This window comes from Rutidosis leptorrhynchoides, chromosome 10 (assembly GCF_046630445.1).
Source record: "Rutidosis leptorrhynchoides isolate AG116_Rl617_1_P2 chromosome 10, CSIRO_AGI_Rlap_v1, whole genome shotgun sequence".
Taxonomy (NCBI): domain Eukaryota; kingdom Viridiplantae; phylum Streptophyta; class Magnoliopsida; order Asterales; family Asteraceae; genus Rutidosis; species Rutidosis leptorrhynchoides.
In genome coordinates, this window is record NC_092342.1 from 62588745 (window position 1) to 62611658 (window position 22914).

Here is a 22914-nt window from a genome sequence, read left to right on the forward strand (position 1 = left end):
TTCTTGTTCTTTTTGTTCGAAAAGTTTGAATAGCTCGAACCTTCACTTTTTCTCTTGCCAAAAGTAAAACCACTCTTTCTTAAGATGAGCGACTCGAAACCTTTGGCCATGTCAAACAACTCATCAAAGCTTTTCACTACGTTCACACTAATCTTATCTTGATAGTTGTCGTTCAAGGTTCGATAAAAATCTTCCTTCAACATTTTATCATTCCCGACGTACTCCGGGCAAAATTGGGTCTTGGACAAAAACACGGATTTGAGAGTGTTCAAATCCATCGACCCTTGCCTCAAGGAACGTAACTCGTCCTTAAGCCTAGTAAGATCGGCCGAAGTTCGGTATTCCTTGAAAAATTCGGACTTGAATTCATCCCAAGTGAATTCCATGCATTGCTCTTCACCATAAACTTGGAGCTTTGCGTCCCACCACAACTTGGCATCGCCCCTCAACATACTACACCCGTACCTTGTCCTCTTATCGAGAGAACATTCACAAGTACGGAAGGCCCCCTCCATATCGGAGATCCAACGGGCGCTCTTAAGAGGATCTCTTTCACCATCAAAAGAGGGAGGTTGAGAGTCCTTGAAATTCTTATAGAAAAAGTCCCGTCTTCCCACATTATCTTCGCGAAGAACGGCCTTAACTTGCTCCTTTACCACATTGACTAATTGCTCGTCAATCGTATCTAGGAACATCTTCTTAACGTCCTCGAGAAAAGCTTCATGATGCCTTTTCAAAATGGCCTCAACCTTGGCCGTAAACTCGACTTCTTCACTAGTACCTCCGCCGTTGATATCATGCCCATTTCTCATCTTCATTCTATAAGACGGAATAGATTAAACAACGAGACGAAAAGGATTTAACACATAAGTATATACATATACACCACACTACCCCATCTTGCTCAACAATCGTCGTACATCGCTTGTTTGACACGATTTGAACCCGTAACAATGGTAGCTAATCATTGTTACGCGAGCACGTCGCATTAACTCGCTAGTACAACGTCTATCTTGCTTGACGATTGCTAACACCACACAAAACAATTAGCGCAAGGTTAGTTCACATAAACCTAAGCACTAATCAACTCCCGGTCCGACCCGTCTCCTAAAAGTCCCGCATAACGCGCATACACAATAAAGTCTAAGTCTAGGCGCCTATCTCAAGTCGCCTAAATCCCTTAGACCATGCTCTGATACCACTTGAAACAACCCAACCCGTATTCCATACGATAAATTTTTTTTTTTATACAACACATTTACGCGCCAATTAAATATGTAAACCATTCCACAAGATCCACTTAAACGTACAACAATTTAAATGTTTACAAAAGGCACGAAGGCCATTAATCAAATTCAATACAAGTTTGACCCACTACAATTGATAGTTTATAATCCAAGCGACACTCGAGCATGGTTTGGGACTAAACTACCCAAAACATTAGGCCAACTTCCAAGCTTCAACAAAACATCATCAAGGGCCACTTAATGCCCGATAACCCCTTTGCCCTTATCCGTACCTGCGACTAAAAAGATAAACAACGAGAGGGGTAAGCTAACGCTTAGTGAATGCAATAATTATACACGTACATATATAATATACTTACTTGCAAACACTTAAACACATACCGCATACATGCTAGCAACACAATTAGCTTATCATCTCAATTATAAACTATAAACTTCCAATATCACAAGCTAGCAATGCAATAGCATATATACAAACCGTACAATATAATATGCTTACACTACAACACAATAACCATGGTTAACCAATCGTACAAGGGATGGTACTCGAATTTCCCATTGGTGTTCATAACATCCATTAGTGTACTTAGCACCTCGTATCACTAACCTCCGGGTGGCATCTTAACACCTCGATACTTCACCCTCGGGTGGCGTCTTAACACCTCGACACTTCACCCTTTAACATGGAGTGGCGTCTTAACACCTCGACACTTCACTCCTAGGTGGCATCTTAACACCTCGATGCTTCACCTCGAGTGGCATCTTAACACCTCGATGCTTCACTCGTCACGTGAAACGTGGTGTCTTAACACCTCGACACTTCACATCTCACGCTACCACAAATAAATATATTATATACCTACGCATATAATTATTCCACTCACCTTAACACTTCGGTGGTGATTTAAATGCTTCCGAAGGCTTCAAAGCAAAGTACCTAATTACATAAGTACACATTCGATTACACAACTAGTGGAATTAACCACATTACACTTACTTGAGCATTTAATGACCCAATTCGCATTAAATGACTCAACCATACCAAAACCGCCCTTAAATGGCCAAGACCCGACTTTAATCACTAAAGCTAGTAAATTAAGTCTACTAACATCAACTAACACAAACTTAGGTTAATTCATACCCATTTCACCCAAACTAGGTCAACTAACCCATTTTGGATCCATTTAACACTTTCACTACCAAACTTGTCAAACATGACCCAAATAACATCTCTTTCAACTTTAACAAGCGTGTTAGTGACTAAAAACGCCATTTAACATTTATAACCCCAAATCATAACACCAAACCCTAGGTTATGGCCATTTGGGTTTTCTTTCCTCAACACAACCCAAGTTCGCCCATTTTAACCCCAAATGGGTCACATAAGTTCCAAATGAACAAAACCCTAGCATAAACTAATTAAAACTCAAAACTTAGAGTTAGAACTTACCGAGACTATCAACGCGTAGCTAGAGACACAAGGAACAACTTTAATTCTTGCTCCAAAGATCAACCCTCAATCCTTCACTCTCAAATCTTGCTTTTAATTCAATTGGGTTTTAAGTTTTGGGAGAGAAATTGGAAAGAAAAGAGAAAAGAAATAAATGAAATGGATGAGTGGTTGGGATTTAATGCTCCCATCTGATTTATACGCGAAATTACCAATTTGCCCCTTGAAGTCATTCAATTTGAGCTAAAATCGGAGTCAGAACTGCAGAGTTATCGCGGCGCGGCGCTATATGTCGCGGCGCGACATTACGAAGGAAAAACAACCTCTCTTAACCCACTTTCTGAACCTGGTTCGCTTGAAATGCCGCGGCGTGGACCCCTTTGTCGCGGCGCGACACATAAGGGGAAAATCGACCCTTCTTAATCCAATTGCTGATCTGGATTTGCTTTATATGCCGCGGCGCGGCCCAATGTGTCACGACGCGGCATTGGCCGTCACCTGGACACTTCGACAGCCTTAAACAAAATTTGATTTAATTTAATTCGTACACTTAAATCTCGCTTCCTATATTCGCCTAACCTTCAACAATAGTCTCATAAGACTTAACGCTAACAAAGCCCATGTATAAACTTGTATTCGCACACATTATCAAGTATATATATATATATATCTAGACATTTACGCATAGTCTAGCAAGTTACAAACGTACAATGATTAAGTATGTACCTTTCAATATGTACGGGAAAAACGGGATGTTACATGTTCCAAATAATATATATAGATGGGTCGATATGATATGTCAAAACATTTGCATACGTGTCTATGGTATTCTAAGATTACATAATATATTAGAATACATGTATAATACAATATAAGTTAGCTAGGATATGATTTTTATAGAATTGTTACAATATTTCCCGTAGCTACAACAATAAAAAAAAATATCCAATCTTGTTTTACCCATAACTTCTTCGTTTTAAATCCGTTTTGAGTGAATCAAATTGCTATGGTTTCATATTGAAGTCTATTTTATGAATATAAACAGAAAAAGTATAGGTTTATAGTCGGAAATATAAGTTACAAGTCTTTTTTGTAAGAGGTAGTCATTTCAGTCGAAAGAACGACGTCTTGATGACCATTTTGAAAAACATACTTCCACTTTGAGTTTAACCATGATTTTTGGATATAGTTTCATGTTCATAAGAAAAATAATTTTTCCAGAAGAACAACTTTTAAATCAAAGTTTATCATAGTTTTTAATTATCAAACCCAAAACAGCCCGCGGTGTTACTACGACGGCGTATATCCGGTTTTACGGTGTTTTTGGTGTTTTCAGGTTTTAAATCATTAAGTTAGCATATCATATAGATATATAACATATGTTTAGTTGATTTTAAAAGTCAAGTTAGAAGGATTAACTTTTGTTTGTGAACAAGTTTAGAATTAACTAAATTATGTTCTAGTGATTACAAGTTTAAACCTTCGAATAAGGTAGTTTTATATATATGAATCGAATGATGTTATGAAAATCATTACTCCCTCAGGTTTTGTGGATAAACCTACTGAAAATGAGAAAAATAGATCTAGCTTCAAAGGATCCTTGGATGGCTTGAAAGTTCTTGAAACAAAATCATGACACGAAAACAAGTTCAAGTAAGATTTCCACTCGAAATAAGATTGTTATAGTTATAGAAATTGAATCAAAGTTTGAATATGAGTATTACCTTGTATTAGAAAGATATCTTACTGTAAATAAGAAATATTTCTTGAGGTTGGATGATCACTTTACAAGATTAGAAGTAAGCTAGCAAACTTGGAAGTATTATTGATTTTATGAAACTAGAACTTATAGAATTTATGAAGAACACTTAGAACTTGAAGATAGAACTTGAGAGAGATCAATTAGATGAAGAAAATTGAAGAATGAAAGTGTTTGTAGGTATTTTTGGTCGTTGGTATATGGATTAGATATAAAGGATGTGTAATTTTGTTTACATGTAAATAAGTCATGAATGATTACTAATATTTTTGTAATTTTATGAGATATTTCATGCTAGTTGCCAAATGATAGTTCTCACATGTGTTAGGTGACTCACATGGGCTACTAAGAGCTAATCATTGGAGTGTATATACCAATAGTACATACATCTAAAAGCTGTGTATTGTACAAGTACGAATACGGTTGTATACGAGTAGAATTGTTGATGAAACTGAACGAGGATGTAATTGTAAGAATTTTTTTTAAGTAGAAGTACTTTGATAAGTGTCTTGAAGTCTTTCAAAAGTGTATGAATACATATTAAAACACTACATGTAAATACCTTTTAACTGAGTCGTTAAGTCATCGTTAGTCGTTACATGTAAATGTTGTTTTAAAACCTTTAGGTTAACGATCTTGTTAAATGTTGTTAACCCATTGTTTATTATATTTAAAGAGATGTTAAATTGTTACATTATCATGATATTATGATATATAATATATCTTAGTGTGATATATATACAGTTAAATGTCGTTACAACGATAATCGTTACGTATATGTCTCGATTCAAAATCATTAAGTTAGTAGTCTTATTTTTACATATGTAGTTCATTGTTAATACACTTAATGATATATTTACTTATCATTTAACATAATTAACCAAGTGTATCAATATCTTAATATGATTCATATGTACTTAGTAAGACGTTGTTATAACGATAATCGTTATATATATCGTTTTCGAGTTTCTTAATTCAATAGCCTCATTTTTATGTGTATAACTCATTGTTAAAATAACTAATGAGATACTTACTTATCATAATATCATGTTAACTATATATATAACCATATATATGTCATCATATAGTTTTTACAAGTTTTAACGTTAGTGAATCACCGGTCAACTTGGGTGGTCAATTGTCTATATGAAATCTATTTCAATTAATCAAGTCTTAACAAGTTTGATTGCTTAACATGTTGGAAACACTTAATCATGTAAATAACAATTTCATTTAATATATATAAACATGGAAAAGTTCGGGTCACTACAACATTGAAGTCGCACATCACGCCAGCAGGTATAAAAAGGCACCTGACATCATGTCACGTAGACTCCATTACCAACATACATCGAGATCAAACACTCGATCTCTAGGGTTCCATCCACCCGATGAACTCATGGTTCAACATCCTCAACACAAAAACGAACAAGCGCTTAACAACTAAACACCAAAGCCCATTCCCATGGCTTGGTAGAAACATTTCCCAAACACTAAGGAATGCTTGGTTGCACAAAGTCTAACGCCCTTCATCCGTCAATCCAAACGCCACCGTAGGGTAATTCCATTAGGAATGTCACCCATAACAATAATATGCACAACACAATGCATTTAACAAAACCAAACTCATCGGCACATAAATAAATAATCAAAAGACATATTTATTAAAATGAAAAGTACCTTAATGTCTTCTCGCCACACCTGTCCCCGCTAACTCGGGACACTCCGAATTGCGATGTCCTTCTCCTTGGCAATTGAAGCACACCGTGCCATCACCCTTTGGCACCGAACATTCCCAAAACTTGTGACCTCTCATACTATAATTGTAATACCTAGACGCACTAGAATCTGATATACCCGTCCGTATACCACCCGTGCTCACACTTGCACTCTTAGTTCTCTTACTTGGAGCACCATACGAATCAACCTTTCTCTTACTTGAAGGTTCACCAACTATCGATCGCGAATGCGATTCGAAACCCCTAGCCACGGCGAATAACTCCGCGAACGATTTCACTTGCCCAAGGCTAATTTTGTTCCGCAAGTCATCATTCAAAGTTCGATAGAAATCTCCCATCAACATACTATCATTTCCGTTATACTCCGGGCAAAAACGAGCCTTCGCCATAAAGGTCGTCTTAAGAGTATTCAAATCCATTGAACCTTGTTGCAAACTTCGCAACTGATCATGCAAATCCGATAAATCGGCTTGTGTCCGGAACTCCTCGAAGAATTCCTTCTTAAAATCATCCCACGATAACCCCATAAATGATTCACCACCAACTTATCAATTTTAACATCCAACCAGTCCTTCGCCCTACCTCGCAACAAGCTAGTAGCTAGCCTTGTCCTCTTCTCAGGAGGGCATTCAATAGAGCAAAAACACCCTTCGACATCTGAGATCCATGTTGTGCTTATCAAAGGATCCGGTTTCCCGTCATACATCGGAGGTTTAGTCCTCATGAAGATCTTATGACAACGCTCCATTTATCCACTACTTCGAAATTCAGAATACTTCCTATCCATTTCTTCTCGTGACGCTCCCAATTGCTCCGCAACGGCAGCCACAACTCTAGCATTAAAATCATAGTCGCTCGCCTCGATCCCGTTTCTCGTCGTCATTCTAAAGAATGCAAAATGATTAGACCATGAACCTATAAAACCACACGCACAACACCGCCCCATCTTGCTCAACACTCGTTGTACTTCACTTGATAAACACGATTTGCACCCGTAACAATGGTAGCTAGTCATTACTACGCGCACACATCGTATCAACTTGTTAGTACAACGACCGCCTCCCTCGATGATATAAACCAACAAAAACAAAAATTCTACACGATATAAACACACGCAAGAATAATTTCATGACACAAGCCACAATCCTAGTTAGTTCACCTACACGCTAAGTCACTAACCAAATCTCCGTCCTACTCGTTCTCCTACAAGTCCCGCAACAAATAAGCACACACAAAATTCTAAGTCTAGGCACCTATCTCAAGTCGCCCAAATCCCTTAGACCATGCTCTGATACCACTTGAAACGACCCAACCCACCGTTAAACCATTCCATAATTTTTTTTTCTTCTTTTCTAACAATTAATACTGATAAAACGACGCCATGATTATGTTTTCCAATTCTCTTTAAAACACCTACTAGTTAAATGACTTTAACAACACACGCTACATAATTTAAAACCATATTTATCAAATCCGATTACATAACCAAAAGTCACTAGTAAGTTTTTCGACAAAAGACCGAGCATGGTGATTGGGAACGATCTACCCAATCCTATGTAATCCAAAAGCTAAGTCTTATAAGCATCACACGCTAGCTCACTAGTCCCGATACTTAACCTTGCCGCCATCAAGCGAACCTATAAAAATAAAGTCAACGAGAGGGTAAGCTAATGCTTAGTGAGTGAGAATATATATATATATATATATATATATATATATATATATATATATATATATATATATATATATATATATGCATCAAATGGATACACCACACAATAAATAATCAAGTAGCACATACCGGAGTCCAAGCATAAGGGCAAACTAATCTAAGCATACCGTACGATCGCTATACAACAAACTAATATATCAATAATGTAAGTACACCAACAGCGATATGAACAATGCCATCAAGCTATGCCCGGAGGGTTAGCTACATCAAAACAATATGATAATATATATATATATATATATATATATATATATATATATATATATATATATATATATATATATATATATATATATATATATAACAATGCGTAAATCGCCCAGGGTTACCCCTTTAACCCAATACTGAATGAAGATTGGCCGAAACTACATGAGCCTTAGTAAATCCGCACCACACGCGACTACTATCTTCAATACCATTACAACATTGAGGTTGGCCGAACATACACGAGCCCTAGTGAATCCGCACCACACGTGACCACTACCTCAATAAGATGACCGAATCTACACGCGTCATCGTGAATCCGCACCACACATGACTCACCTCCCAAATCAAAACCCACGGTCTCGGGATTATATAAATCCACATCATCGGGGTTACTCAACCACAACTCAAATACCAAACCCACGCCATCGGGATTATGTAAATCCACATCATCGGGGTTATCCAATTCATAAGCCCATGTGATAACGTACACACAAAGTGTGCACCTCGCCAAAGGTGGTCAACCAAAATGCACAACCGTGATATTTGGGCCTATTACACAACCCATCATATCTACCTATATATGAAGTGAGCTCTATAACCGAGGATCACTTCACCCAACCCGCACCTATCCTATACATACATATGCACCTAGTATATTGACACTCACCTTGAAATCATTATGGATGCAAAACCAAAATCCGCAATCGCCAAAGGAAAGCACCTATTTCATTTATCACATAACAAACAACACAATTAGGGTGGATTACAAACCAACCCATATCGACACCTAGTTCCATAATGACCCAAATGTACTTCCAAGCACAAACCGCGCCCAAACTAACTCATAATTACTAACACAAGTGAGAATGGTCCTAATACGTCAATTAACCTAAAACATAAGTGTTAAACACTTATCTTACCCAAAATGACGCCTAAACCCTAATTTTGACCCATTTCAAAATTAGTCAACCAAATATACCCAAAATGGTTTCCAACACTTCCATAATCCCTAAACCTAGTGATTTAATCCATTTTGCAAGCCTTAAACTTGACCGAAACATCAACCAACCCAAAATCCACCAACGACACTATAAAACCCGATTACTAGCATCACTAAACTCACTTCATGAGTTTAAATGGGTTTCTCAACATATCAAGTTCAAATCCTAACTTTGAATATCAAATCAAATAATGAAATTCGGAGTTAGGACTTACCAACACTACCAAAACGTAGCCAAGATTGAGATGAACAATTTTAACACTTGTGACCCGACCTGAAACACTCTTCTTCTTCCCCAAATTGAGCTCTCTATCTCTCTCTCTAAAATGGGTTTATCTCTCTAAAAATGGTTGAGAGTGTTTGTGTTGGTGTAAAATGAGATAGAGATAAGTTTTGCCCAGATTTGTGGCCTTAAAACTCGTCCATAAAGTGAAATGATCTAAACACCCCTAAAATACCCTTTAAAAACGAGCTGGAAAAGCAGATCTGTCAGCGTATCGCATTTCGCGACAGGTCATCGCGTTTCATGAAGACTCCAAACGCGACATGATCAACCCATACATGACAGATCAATCAGGGATGGGGTTTTTCAGGACGTCAATCCAATCCATCGCATTCCGGGATGGTCCAAAACGCGATACACAGCCTTCAGACGCGATGGTTTGCCAGTTAGTCCACTTTCCAACGTTGAATCCATTTGAAATCGAACGCGGTTTAAATTAAATATTCAAGGGATTAAATACATAGCTTTGGACTCCGTATGACGCCCCAAGCGTCATGTTTAGAAAAACGGGGTGTTACAATGTATACGGTATTTGTGTAAGTGTTTGCAAGTAAGTGGAATATATATGTATATGTATAATTATTGCATTCACAAGCTTTATGCTTACCCTCTCGTTGTTTACCTTTTTATAGGTATCGTTGATGCGGAGTTACCTAGTTCTAGACTAGGGTTGATAGATGTTCCTCAAGCTTGGAGGATTAGCTTTTGGATATTTGGACGCGGATTGGGGATTCGGTAGTCTCCGGGGTTATGCTCTTGGTATTGGGTTGGGTTATTGAGTCTTAACCCGGTTTGTAGTGTAAATGGGTCATAATTACCCACTTGTTATGTGACGGGTCAAAAGGCGTCGAATTGCACATTTTGGATTTAGTCACATGTTAAACATGTATTTTGTTGTATATTGAGCACATTAAAACTACCGTTAAACGGATCTTGCATTATGATGTATTTAACTTTATCAAACTTATAAAAAAATAGTGCTCGTTTTTGGTAAACGGATTTGGGGTCGTTACAAGTGGTATCAGAGCATGGTCTAAGGGATCTAGGTAACTTTGTGATAGGTGCCTAGACTTAGACTTGACGAGGTAGAATTGTATGCGGATTTGTAGAAATATGGGTCTGGATGATAATAGTTAGTGCCTTAGAGTAGGTGACTACCTAGGACTTGTGTTTGTCCAAAGTGTGATTATGTGGGGCCTTATTTCGTATGTAAAGTAGTGCCTTAGACGGCTAGTGCCTAAGTCAGTAGTCGAACTTGGAAGTTGTTCTGCTGCTAGTCTCCTAGAGAGTAGGTTGACTTGTTGTTACGTTATACGTATATCTATATATTATTATACTACATATAGTGTACGATGTCTTAGTGATGAGTCCAATGGTGGGGCTCGGGTACTTGGGGGTTTTGGATAGTCCAGTCTAATGACGAGACTTCGCTTGTTCGAAGGTCCTAGTGGTATTGTGCTTTATATTGTTTGAATGTTGCGTCAGTCCGGGTAAAGTACTTACGTGACCATGTGGAAATGGTAAGGTACTCAATTGTAATAGTGACTGATCACCATTATTACGAAAGTGTATCTCGACACCAAACATGGCATGACGAGTACCGAACAGAGGAACCGTGGCATGGTTGGGGTAGATTCGGGTTGAATTAGGAATCTTTTATTAGTTCCTAGGATATAGTTGTCTCGGGTGAAGTACTTGTTGTCACATCGGGCTCATTGTGATTCGGGAAGTGTTACGGTGGTTTCGGTTAGCTAAGGTGAGTGAGCAAACTCATGAGTATGGTGCGTGGTTAGTCACCCTAAGTAGTGCGTGCACTATTGATGTTGCCGTTAGTTGTAGTTACCCACCGTAACTAGGATGACCGATTTATGTGTGCGTGTGTGTGCGTCGAGGACTTGAATTTCGTAATGGGATGAAACGAGTCTAATGATTGTAGAATTGGGTTACACTCGGTAGAGTGTGTGGTTAGAGAATCGTGTAAGGATTCTAGTTGTGGGTCGCCTTAGAATTGGCAAATCGGGGCTTCGGGTCATTAAACTCATGGGAGTGGGACCCATATGACAATGGTTGCGTTAGTATGTTAGTGTGTTGTTGATTATAGGGGAGAATTCCTAACGGAATATCCCATGTAGTTGTGGTTATGCCGATATGTGGAAGGGTGTAAGTCTTGGTGTTTTCGAGCATCCCCTTAGTGTTAAATGAAGGGCTTCATTAGGCTATATCATTTCGCCTTGTAGAATTGCTGGTAGCGTGTGATCGCTAGTAAATTTTTATAAGACAATAAACCGTAAGGTTTGTCAGGTAGGTATGACTTCGGGTCAGTATTGTGGATAGATGAGTGAAATCGGGTGTATGGAATTCAAAGACCGAGTCTCTAAATCTCGGTAGATTGTGATGGGAGTCTGCATAACACTGTGTTAGGTGCCCCCTTATACCTGCTAGTGTGATGCTCAACTCCGGTGATGGTGTGATCACTTTGTTCTTAGGTTACCCGTGAGATACCCTTGGAAGCATCAAAGATTATAATAGTGATCGACGGGTGATAGTAATTCGACAGTTGCAAAAGTCGAAGTTTAAGAGCATTGCGGTAAATACTTCGTATGAAGTGACGGATGAGCGAATCGTGTTGCTCTTAAGTGGTAGACGGGTAAAGGTGAACGGTGAGCTGGTGATGGACTTAATTTTCGGTTAGGCCGAAGGTTATGATGAAGCGTTGACATTGCGTTCGATGCAATAATTGTGTCGGATTGGTCACTCTTCACCATGAAAGTGAGAAATTGTTGATAATTGTTCGTTGAATGGAAGGTCGGGTGATCTCGACCGAAAAGCGCGACTGATGAATCGGAGTGGCATATGCCTAGGCTTAGAGGCGTATGTAGGAGTTTAGTGGAGTTCGCCTTGTGAACGGAAAAGAGTTGTTAGTTGTGAATTGTGGTAGGAGGGTGCAATGTCGTCGCGTGTACGACATCTCAACTGATTGTGTATGACGGCTCTGAGAGCCTAAAGTGAATTCGTGGTGATTTGATGTTTATGACCAATGATGAGATTGATCATATGTGTCGTGGATGAACAATTCCGTGGGGTGTTATCATCTTGGCGGTGAGAATGTGGAGCTGAATCCTAAGTCGGGGAATTTTTACAGCCACCCGAGGAAGCTCCGGTGGTGTTAGATCAAGTGAAGTGTAAGACTTCTTATGTAAGGTGGTCGTGTAGTACCAAAGTGAGGTATGAGACCAAGTGTGAAGTCTGAGATCAAGGAAGTGAGAGAGTGAAACTGTCGTTATAGGTGCCCTCGTAATTAAAATATGGGTTGCCGTGAAACTTGGATATTATTATTGAGTGGGTACGAGCTCAATATTGTGGTGGATGCTGTATTTTCCCTGTCAGGAAACATGATCGTGGAAATTGTCAGTGGATTATTCCACTTTGTGGACGATTGTGAGGCAGTGCCGGTTCCGATTGTCTCACATATAAATACATGGATGTTGTTTGTTTGCAAGGGTGTGTTCCCTAGTGATGCGACCCGTTAGTTGCATTAAAATGTTGAGGCCATCCTTAATGGACGGTCTAGTCAATAGGATTCACCCGACGTTGGTGGATATTTTGTGGGTAGTGTGGCGAAGTGCGAAATTTGTTGTGATAATAATTCGTCGTGGACAGGATTCTAGTATATGAATAGTTTCCATGCTAGTACTAAGAAGCCGTCTTGCGTGGTTGTGTTGTGGGGTTTAGAGGAGAAACCCTGTGTCAAGTGTTGATGTATAGTCTAGCTCGTGGTGTATTATTGTCGTCATGGATTAATTCATGGACGGATGATCGTGTGCGTATTGATTGAAGGTAATGTTAACGTTCTTGGAATGATTATTTGGTGATACCAAAATTTCTTCTTTGAAGGAATAATCCGGTTGTGGTGACGGAGGAAGTTGGCTCTTGAATGGAGAACATTGATGTTTGACCATTGTTGGTATGGCTTGTTGCCATCAGTGGAATCCCATTACGATGGTAGCCTTGTGCTAAGTATTGGGGTGCCACCGTAAGAAGTGTTCATTGGAGGAGCGTGTCGGTTGCCCTTTGGCATCGACTTGTGAAATTTTGATCTACCGGTGGTAGTTGTGGAAGAACAATGCTTGCGCATAAGCGGATGTGCGACCGGTGGAGTGGTACGTAAATGAGTCGTTGGAGTGCGGAGTATTATCACGGCATGAATCCTTCTCGATTTGGATTAATGCAAGGCTTGGTTGATAATGCTAAAAACGAACACATATTTCATAGCATTATCCCTCAAGAAAGACAAGATTTTAGTTGCAATTGTTCTATTTACAAGTGATATTCGTTTAAATAATAAAAGGTGAAGACAAAAGGCAGATTCGACGATTTGAAGACGCAAACGACCAAAAAGCTAAAAAGTACAAAGTACAATCCAAGTGGTTCAATATATTGATGAGAAACGTCTAAAAATTACAAACGTACAAGCCGCAAAACGCAAAGTACAAGATATTAAATTATACGAAAAGGCGTTCGAAAATCCGGAACCGAGACATGAACCAACTTTCAACGCTCGACGCAACAGAGCTGAAAGTACAAGTCAACTATGCACAAGAATATAATATAATATTTAAATAATTCATAATAAGAATAATAATAAATAATAAAAAGTTGTTAATTGAGCATAGTTAAGGGGTCATAAGTGAAAATTTCAAATCAACATTTGCCTATAAAACGAGACTACAGAGAATGAAGAAAGACACACCTTTTTCCAATCTTCTTTCTCTATATATGTAATTTATATTTATTTATAATTATAATTTTAATTTAAGTTTAATAATAATTGAGTTATTGTAAGAAATGTTTTACGGGTATTAAAGTCGGAACTCTGTCCGTGTAATGCTACGCGATTATTCACCATTGTATGCTATGTTCTTCCTTTTTAAATTAATGTCTCGTAACTAAGTTATTATTATGCTTATTTGAGCCGAAGTAATCATGATGTTGGACTAAATATTAAAGATTGGGTTATTGGATTTTGTACCATAATTAGGGTATGGACAAAAGACTGACACTTGTGGACATTGGACCATGGACCATTAATAGATGGGGGTATTGTCTAATCGAATGACAACTCTTTGGAGTCTGTCGAACCTATCTTCAAATTAGTTAATCTAATAATTATTAAATGATTATGCATGTCCTATTTAGTGACGTTTATACGACATCTTTTATAATCATTTAATTAATCAATTAGGTTGGGTAATTTATTATTCATTCTGGCCAAGTGGGTAAATTAATAATCATGGACTAATTAAAACAGGGGTGGATTACATACAAGGGTAATTGGTGTAATTGTTAACAAAGTATTAAGACCTTGGATCACACACAGTCGATAACCTGGTGTAATTATTAACAAAGTATTAAGACCTTGGATTACACACAGTCGATAACCTGGTGTAATTATTAACAAAGTATTAAGACCTTGTTACAGTTCGAATCCCCAATTAGTTGGAATATTTGACTTCGGGTATAAGGTTAATTTGACGATCATTTTATAATTATGACCGATGAACTATTATGGGCAAAAACCAGATAGGTATCAAATAAATCCAGGACAAAGGACAATTAACCCAGCATAATAAATTAAAATCAAAACGTCAAACATCATGATTACGGAAGTTTAAATAAGCATAATTCTTTTATTGTATTTCTCATCGTACTTTCATTTACTCGCAATTTTATTTATTGTCATTTTAATATTGTTATTTATTTTACGCACTTTAATTATCGTCATTTATCTGTACGCTTAAAATATAAAATCGACAAACCGGTCATTAAACGGTAAATCCCCCCAAAGTTACCTATAATTACTATATCTAGTTTAACTACTTAATTAACTAATTAGACCTAGTAAGACACCCAATAATAGTGTTCACGGATCGACCTCCCGGACTTTACCTTAGCTATATTATTACACGATAGGTATACTTGCCTTTTGTGTTTTAGTTTAATTTAGGTGATTTCCTGTAGTAAATAAATATAAAACTGATAGCCGTTTCATACACACCTTCTAGAACACATCAAGTTTTTGGCACCGCTGCCGGGGACACTTTTTGTGTCTTCACGGGGTATTTAAGTTTTTTTTTTAGTTTTTTATTGATTAAAGATATATTAATTTAAATATAATAATTTAATAAATATAATAATATTGAAATAAAATATAATAATATAATAATATTGAAATAAAATATAATAATATAATAATAATTTTGAATCAAATTTTAATCGTAAAGTTTTAAAAAGTCGTATTTATTAAATACTTCAGGGGTATATTATGTAACTTATAATTAATAATTTCTATCATGTCGCTTTCATGTGAATATTAAATTAATTAATTTCGTTTCATTTACTATTTATGAATAGTAAATGAGTTAAAAAAAGTTTTTTAAAAAAAATAATAATAAAAAAAATTATTAATTTCGTGAAAAAAAAAGAAAAATTTTTTTTTTAAAAAAAAATTTTAAAATAAAAAAAAATAATATTAAAATCGTTAAAAAATTAAAAAATTAAAAATATATATATATATATTTTTAAGATTTTGTCTATAAAATTAAAAAAAATACATTTATTTTAAGTTTTATTACCTTTAGATTTTTAGACTCTAGTTACAACTTTTACTATTAAGTTTAGTTTTGCCATAGTTATTTTTATACTTTTAGATTTTTAGGCTTTGCCGTAAAATCCCTTAAGTGCTTTTTCTTTAGACTAAGATTTAGGTGGCTTAAAACTTTGTGACGCCGTGTTAAAATTTTTGTATCATTTTAAGTAATTGCCGTTTTTCGTTTAGAATCCCTTTTAAGTTTCGACGCGCTACTTTCTTATTTTTATTTTCGACCTTTTATTTTTACGACGTTTTTCGACGCAATCTTTTTCTTTCTTATTTCTCGACGCTCTAGTTTTTAGGGCATAGAATTTTCTATTTCTTCTCTAAAATTTCAAACAAAAAATTATTTTAAGCGATTAAATTGATAGACATCCAAATTTTCTGGTTCGCAGTAATAGTTGGATTTGTTAGTGGCGAGTTGTGGGCTTCCGATTTAAAGGGTCCTGGCTACCTGCTGCATCTATTGGCTATTCGAAATGTAGGCAAAATCAGAAAAGTCTATTAATTTGATAACTTATATAATTTTTATTTTTATAACTAATAGGATATTCAGTGAATGCACCGAGCAAAACGTTCACCACCTTTCATACGTTCACCACCTGTAACTCGATCAAGGCATCTAGCCAATATTGTTGCCGTTGATTTCTCTTTAGAATCGTCATCTAGTCGAACAAGTTCTCCAACTCAAATTTTCGATAATCCATTTTTTGAACCCGACTTCACAACTGAGAATCCGGAGGATATTCAAGGACAATTTCAAGATCCTGAACCACTAATCATTCCTCCTGAACCACAAATAGTTAAATCAGAATCTTCTAGTGATTCGAATTCAACAAATTCAATTATGGAAGTAACGGAACCTCAAAGTATGGAAGACCGAATGAGAGCCACACGCACGGGCCAAGGTCACGCCATTAATCAGCCAGATGTTAGAGCATCAGATTTTGAAATCAAAGGACAAATCCTACACATGATCACCAATCAGTGCCAATTTGGTGGTACAACAAAAGAAGATCCAAACGAACATCTTCGAACTTTTAATAAGATTTGTAATCTATTTAAAATCCGAGAAGTTGAGGATGAAACTATTTTACTTATGTTGTTCCCATGGACTTTAAAAGGAGAAGCCAAAGATTGGTTAGAATCGTTACCTGAAGGAACGATTGACTCATGGGATATTTTAGTTGAGAAATTTCTTCAAAGATTCTTTCCCGCATCTAAAGCCGTAAGACTTCAAGGAGAAATTTCCACGTTCGTGCAAAAGCCAAATGAAACGTTATATGAGGCATGGACAAGATTCGAAAGGATGTTGAGAGGATGTCCTCAACACGGTTTAGATACTTTTCAAATAGTGAAAATTTTCTATAAAGGCATCGACATCGCCACACGAAAAGACATCGACACAGCAGCTGGTGGTTCCATTATGAAGAAAACCGCAACCGAAGCTCACAAGATCATTGATAATACAGCATCCCACTCTCATGAGTGGCATCAGGAAAAAGATATTTTTCATTCATCTAAAGCGGCTAGAGCCGATTCTAGCCATAACTTTGATTCTGTTTTCGCAAAAATAGATGCTTTCGAGAGACGAATGGAAAAGATGACTAAAGATATTCACGCAATACGAATCAGTTGTGAGCAATGCGGTGGACCACACTTAACGAAAGATTGTAATGTTAAACAAATGATGGAACAACGAGAGAATGTTTCCTACATAAATCAAAGGCCGGGAAATAATTATTAAAATAATTATCAATCGCCAAGGCCAAACTTTAATCGAAATCAAAACATTTGTAACGACCCGGAAATTTCCGACCAAATTTAAACTATAATCTTTATATGGTTCCGCCACGATAAGCAAAATCTGTAATGTGGAGTCTAGAAAAGTTTGAAATCTATATTTAGGTGATCAATTACCCTTTGACTAATTTCCGACGATTCACGAACAAGTGTGTATAAGTAAATATATAGATATGTATATAATAACTGAAAATATTGAAATACCATTTAATCGTTAGAACTTAAAATGTAAAATGAAATACGATATAATTAAATGAATCTATATGAATATTTAATGTATATTAAATATTAATATTAAATGATTGTAACTAATTAATTACCAAATTTTTATAGCTTAATGACTAAAATAAATATCTATATTTATTGTAAAAGTGTGAGATTTTCTGAGTACTTTTTATCCACCACTGTTTAGCAACGGACCGCGATATTATACTCTGTGATTTAATAAAATGCCAAGTAGCCGGCTGCTACCCTGTTCTTGATATTTATGACTCATAACACTGTTTACATTATAATTCATGGGATATTTTTTAATATTACTGTGGTTGTCTTTTGCATCCACTATGTCTAATCATTTATATAATATATATACATATGAATTATGCACCAGAGATCTAACCATATATCTATATTACTTTATATAAATACATATAAGTATGATCAACCAAGAACCTAGACCACCATCTTCTTCTCTTTTTATCTATATATACATGTCTACATATAATCTATCGAAGAACGTCACCCACCATAATAACACCCACTTTAACTAGCTTCTACCTTGCTAAATCTATATAAACCAAACACCATCGAAGTTACTTGTTCTCTCATGATTTTGTTTACTTCTTTCATGTATCTGTTTCGAACGAACCATTCGATTAACCACCCGAGAACACCTTCGGCTCAAACCCACTTCAATCACTACACTACCGGTAACACCAACAAACACAGTCACCTTTGCAACTACCACCTCTCCGACACAAACCCATCAAACCCATAATCGTTTGTTCCATTCGAATCACCACATCCACCCTCATCCTCTTTATCCACCAACGACAACCACCTTTGTTCTCCACTCCAACACCACCACATAAAACCATCACAACCATCATCATTTTTATTTAGTTCCTTTCGTTCCCTGTTGTCGCTTTTACTCGAAACAAAACACAAACACTTCACTATTCTGCTACTGCTATTTCACGTTTCCTGCTTGAGCACTCGTTGCAGCTACAAACCCATATCAAATAAATATAACTGCAAACCCATATCAAACCCATATCACGTTTCTTGTTCATTCGAACAGACTCAAAAATCTGCTGCTATATGAGCTATTTTGTTTTAATCACAACCGGGAACACCACCATCTGCAGTTGCAATAATTCTGTTTTAGTTGTTAAATATAAACTAAAAAGGATGATGAAGACGATAATAGTTGAGGGTTAGGTTATGATGACGATTAGCTGTAAAGGGAAAGGGACGTGTTGTTGTATCTGTGTACTAGACAAACCCTTAAAGAAATAAACAACCACTTGATATTTTTATATATATATCGTCTCTTTTTCTTTCTAGTGGACCGAATACAGCAACACCTACGACATAAGTTTTCTATAAATTCTTTGGGCTGGATATTTGTTGTTAGATTAGTTGGGCCGAGAAGTAATCTGTTATGTTGGGCCGAACTCGTAACCATCTGCTTAGGATTCTCGTTGTTTTCACTTTTTACCAGGAAAATAAATGATGATGGCCATGATGGTTTATGATTATGTTAGATGGCGTAATGATACCTGGTGAGTATGATGGTTACATAATAGGACGGCGATGACAATTGATGATTAACGGTAGGATTAAGATAGGCGATGGTGATATGATTTTATGATGAAGCCACGGTTTAGTGATGATGATCAGCGAATGTTTGATGTATAATGATAGTGTTGTGATTCTTTTCTGTTTGATTCAAATGAATCACACGAGTATGATGTTAGGATTATGAATATGGTTATGAGGTAATGAATATGATAAATGATGATAATGACGATTAGGGTTAATTTAGGTTAATGACGTCGATGATAATGGATGTTGTGATTTTAGGATGAAGATAAGTATGACTACAAATTAATCCGGTTAATACTCTTTCTGCAGTTCGAAATATAACAGATCAAAAACCACTGGATTACTTTTGTATTTGGCTTGCATTGGACCATTTTAGACTGTTGGGCTTGAACACATTAGCGGGTTAAATGGAAATAGATCACGAAATATAATAGAAAACAGAATCGGAGTAGATGGTTAGGAGTGGTTGCAACTATTGAGAGGTCTTGGGTTCGAGTCTCGTCTGGAGCATCCTTTTTAGACAAAGCTTAAAGGGTATATCCAATCATTATTTTATTATTATTATTATTATTATTATTATTATAAGAATCATTATTATTATTAATGGTATTTTTTTTTTATATAACAAATTATTTATTTTGATATAATACCAATTATAAATAAATATATATATATTAATATAACTATATGTATGAATATTAATTATTTTACAAAATAACCATATATAAAATATAACTGAAGACATAAAACATAAATAAAGTATATATATTTATATAACTACAACACTTAACATACATAAATATTATATAGAAACAATTATGTGATTATATGTATTAATATATATAAATGATATAGGTTCGTGAATCGAAGGCCAACCTTGCACATGTTAAATGTTGTTATATGTATTTTTACTACAAAATACATTAGGTGAGTATATAGTCCCACTTTTAAACTCTAAATATTTCGGGATGAGAATACATGTATTTTATGTTTTACGTTATGGACACAAGTAACTGAAAAATATATTCTACGTTGAGTTGTACCACTGGCATACTTCCCTGTAGCTTGGTAACTGTTATTTACAGCGGTATTGTAAACGCGAATCCTGTTGATAGATCTATCGGGCCTGACAACCCCAACCGGACTGGACGACCAGTATTCAACGGTTGCACAGTACTTCGTTTCGTGACTACACTTGGTACAGTGTAGTAAGATTTCATATTAAAGGGAATATGCGACGTGATTAATTGTTAAGTATGGTTACCAAGTGCTCAACCTCTTAGAATATTTTTATTAAAATGTTTACATATGAAATCTTGTGGTCCATAGTTATAACGCTGCTAGCAACAAACCTATATATCTCACCAACTTTATGTTGACGTTTTAAAACATGTTATTCTCAGGTACGAATTAAGTCTTCCGCTGTGCATTTGCTCAATTTAAGGACATTACTTGGAGTCGACCATCGCAATGGGACCAAATGTTGAAGATATCGTCCGGATGGATAAGGACGGGTCTTTACAGGTGGTATCAGAGCGTTGGTCTTAGTGAACCAGACCTCGCATTAGTGTGTCTAACTGGTAGTTGTTAGGATGCATTAGTGAGTCTGGACTTTGACCGTGTCTACCTGTCAAAAAGTTTTGCTTATCATTTCTAGTCGGAAGCCATCTGCTTATCATCCTTAGGAAATTTTCTGCTTATCATTCTTAAGTCTAGACACGTCTTACTGCATTTAGTGCATCGATAGTGTATAGACAAAATTCATATTTTAGCATATCTGTTACTTTGGACTTTAGTTGACATCTTTTCAAAGATTCTCCGTAATTTACGGGATTTTGGTATTATATATACATATGTAAAGTATGTATAGAAGAGTACCAAATCTAACTTCTATAATCTACTTCATACCAAAAATTCATTTTTCCGATTATACAAGATGGATTTTGCATCTAGTTCAAATTCCTCAGATTATGACAGCTATGCCGATATGGATTTTCATTCAAGCTCCGAAGGCAGCATCACCGGAATGGATCAACCAATCTCCCATCATCTATTCTGGATGAATTGGGGGTGGGTTCGTAATATACTAAGTCACTGGAGACATGAAGAGGGTGATCCCTTCCATCCACCAAATTGCCCTCTTGGCGATGAACCTGAAGCACTTACCGGCGAACCTGTTCGAGAAACCATTTTCACTCTCATTTCTAGAGTATCTCGTCACGATTATATACTATTCCATATTTCAGATCTTGTTCATTCGCTCACTCCAACCACCAATCATCCCGGTGTACTAGCAGAAGTTAACGAACTTCACGCTCGCGTGACGGCTTTGGAGAATACGGTGCGAAGGTTACAAACACCAGCAGCAGCACCAGCAGCATAATCCGTACCACCATCATCAACACCGACAGTACCCATATTACCCTCAACCACAACCGCGTCGTAAACCTCAACATCACAATTTGTACCTCGGATATCAACATCACTCACCTCAATATCACTATCTGTACTTCGAGTATGATCTTCGTTTTACATATCATTTTATATCGATTATCTTCGCTTTACTTATCGTTCTATCTCATTTATTTTCGTTCGACATGGCAATTATGTAGTCTCTAATGTTCTAGAGGTCATATAATCAAGTGCCAACAATAAATCAAATGAGTATAATATCTTATTGACTCATTAAATCTATGATTACATCCGAAGAAAATATATATGCAAGTATATTTTCATAAAGATTGTAATTAAAAATTCTTTCGTACAAACTGTTAATGATGAAAATATTTTAACGGGTGGGTAGTACCCGAGGAACATTTAGAATTTACATTAATAAGTTACATTGTACATTTTTCGAATCTGATTCAACGATCATTTGCTATCTTGCTTACAACTACCGATATTCGTATTTGTTCACCACCGAATAACCATTTTTATTCAAATTTCATATTTGGATTTTTTATCTATCAGAATCCAACAAGTGGCATAATGAAGAAAACATTGGACAAAATAAAAAGTGCTAGAAACAAACAAATTAATTATGAGAAATTCTGTTAGGAATCCACGCTAACTGTTCCTAGTTAACTGTTCCCAGCTAACTATTAATTCCGTATTACATTTTATCGCAATTTAATTTATTGTCATTTAAGTTCTGTTATTTATTTTACGCACTTTAAATAACGGGACACGTACACAAGGTTTCGACCTATCATATCGAC

General features: G+C 36.3%; 1 non-coding gene across 1 annotated transcript; it reads right to left on the reverse strand.

Annotated features, from left to right (window-relative positions):
• Positions 1-17297: 17297 nt before the first annotated feature.
• Positions 17298-17404, reverse strand: LOC139873852 (small nucleolar RNA R71). Its single transcript, XR_011767565.1, has one exon. It is a non-coding gene; the product is annotated as a small nucleolar RNA R71 (small nucleolar RNA).
• Positions 17405-22914: the final 5510 nt, after the last annotated feature.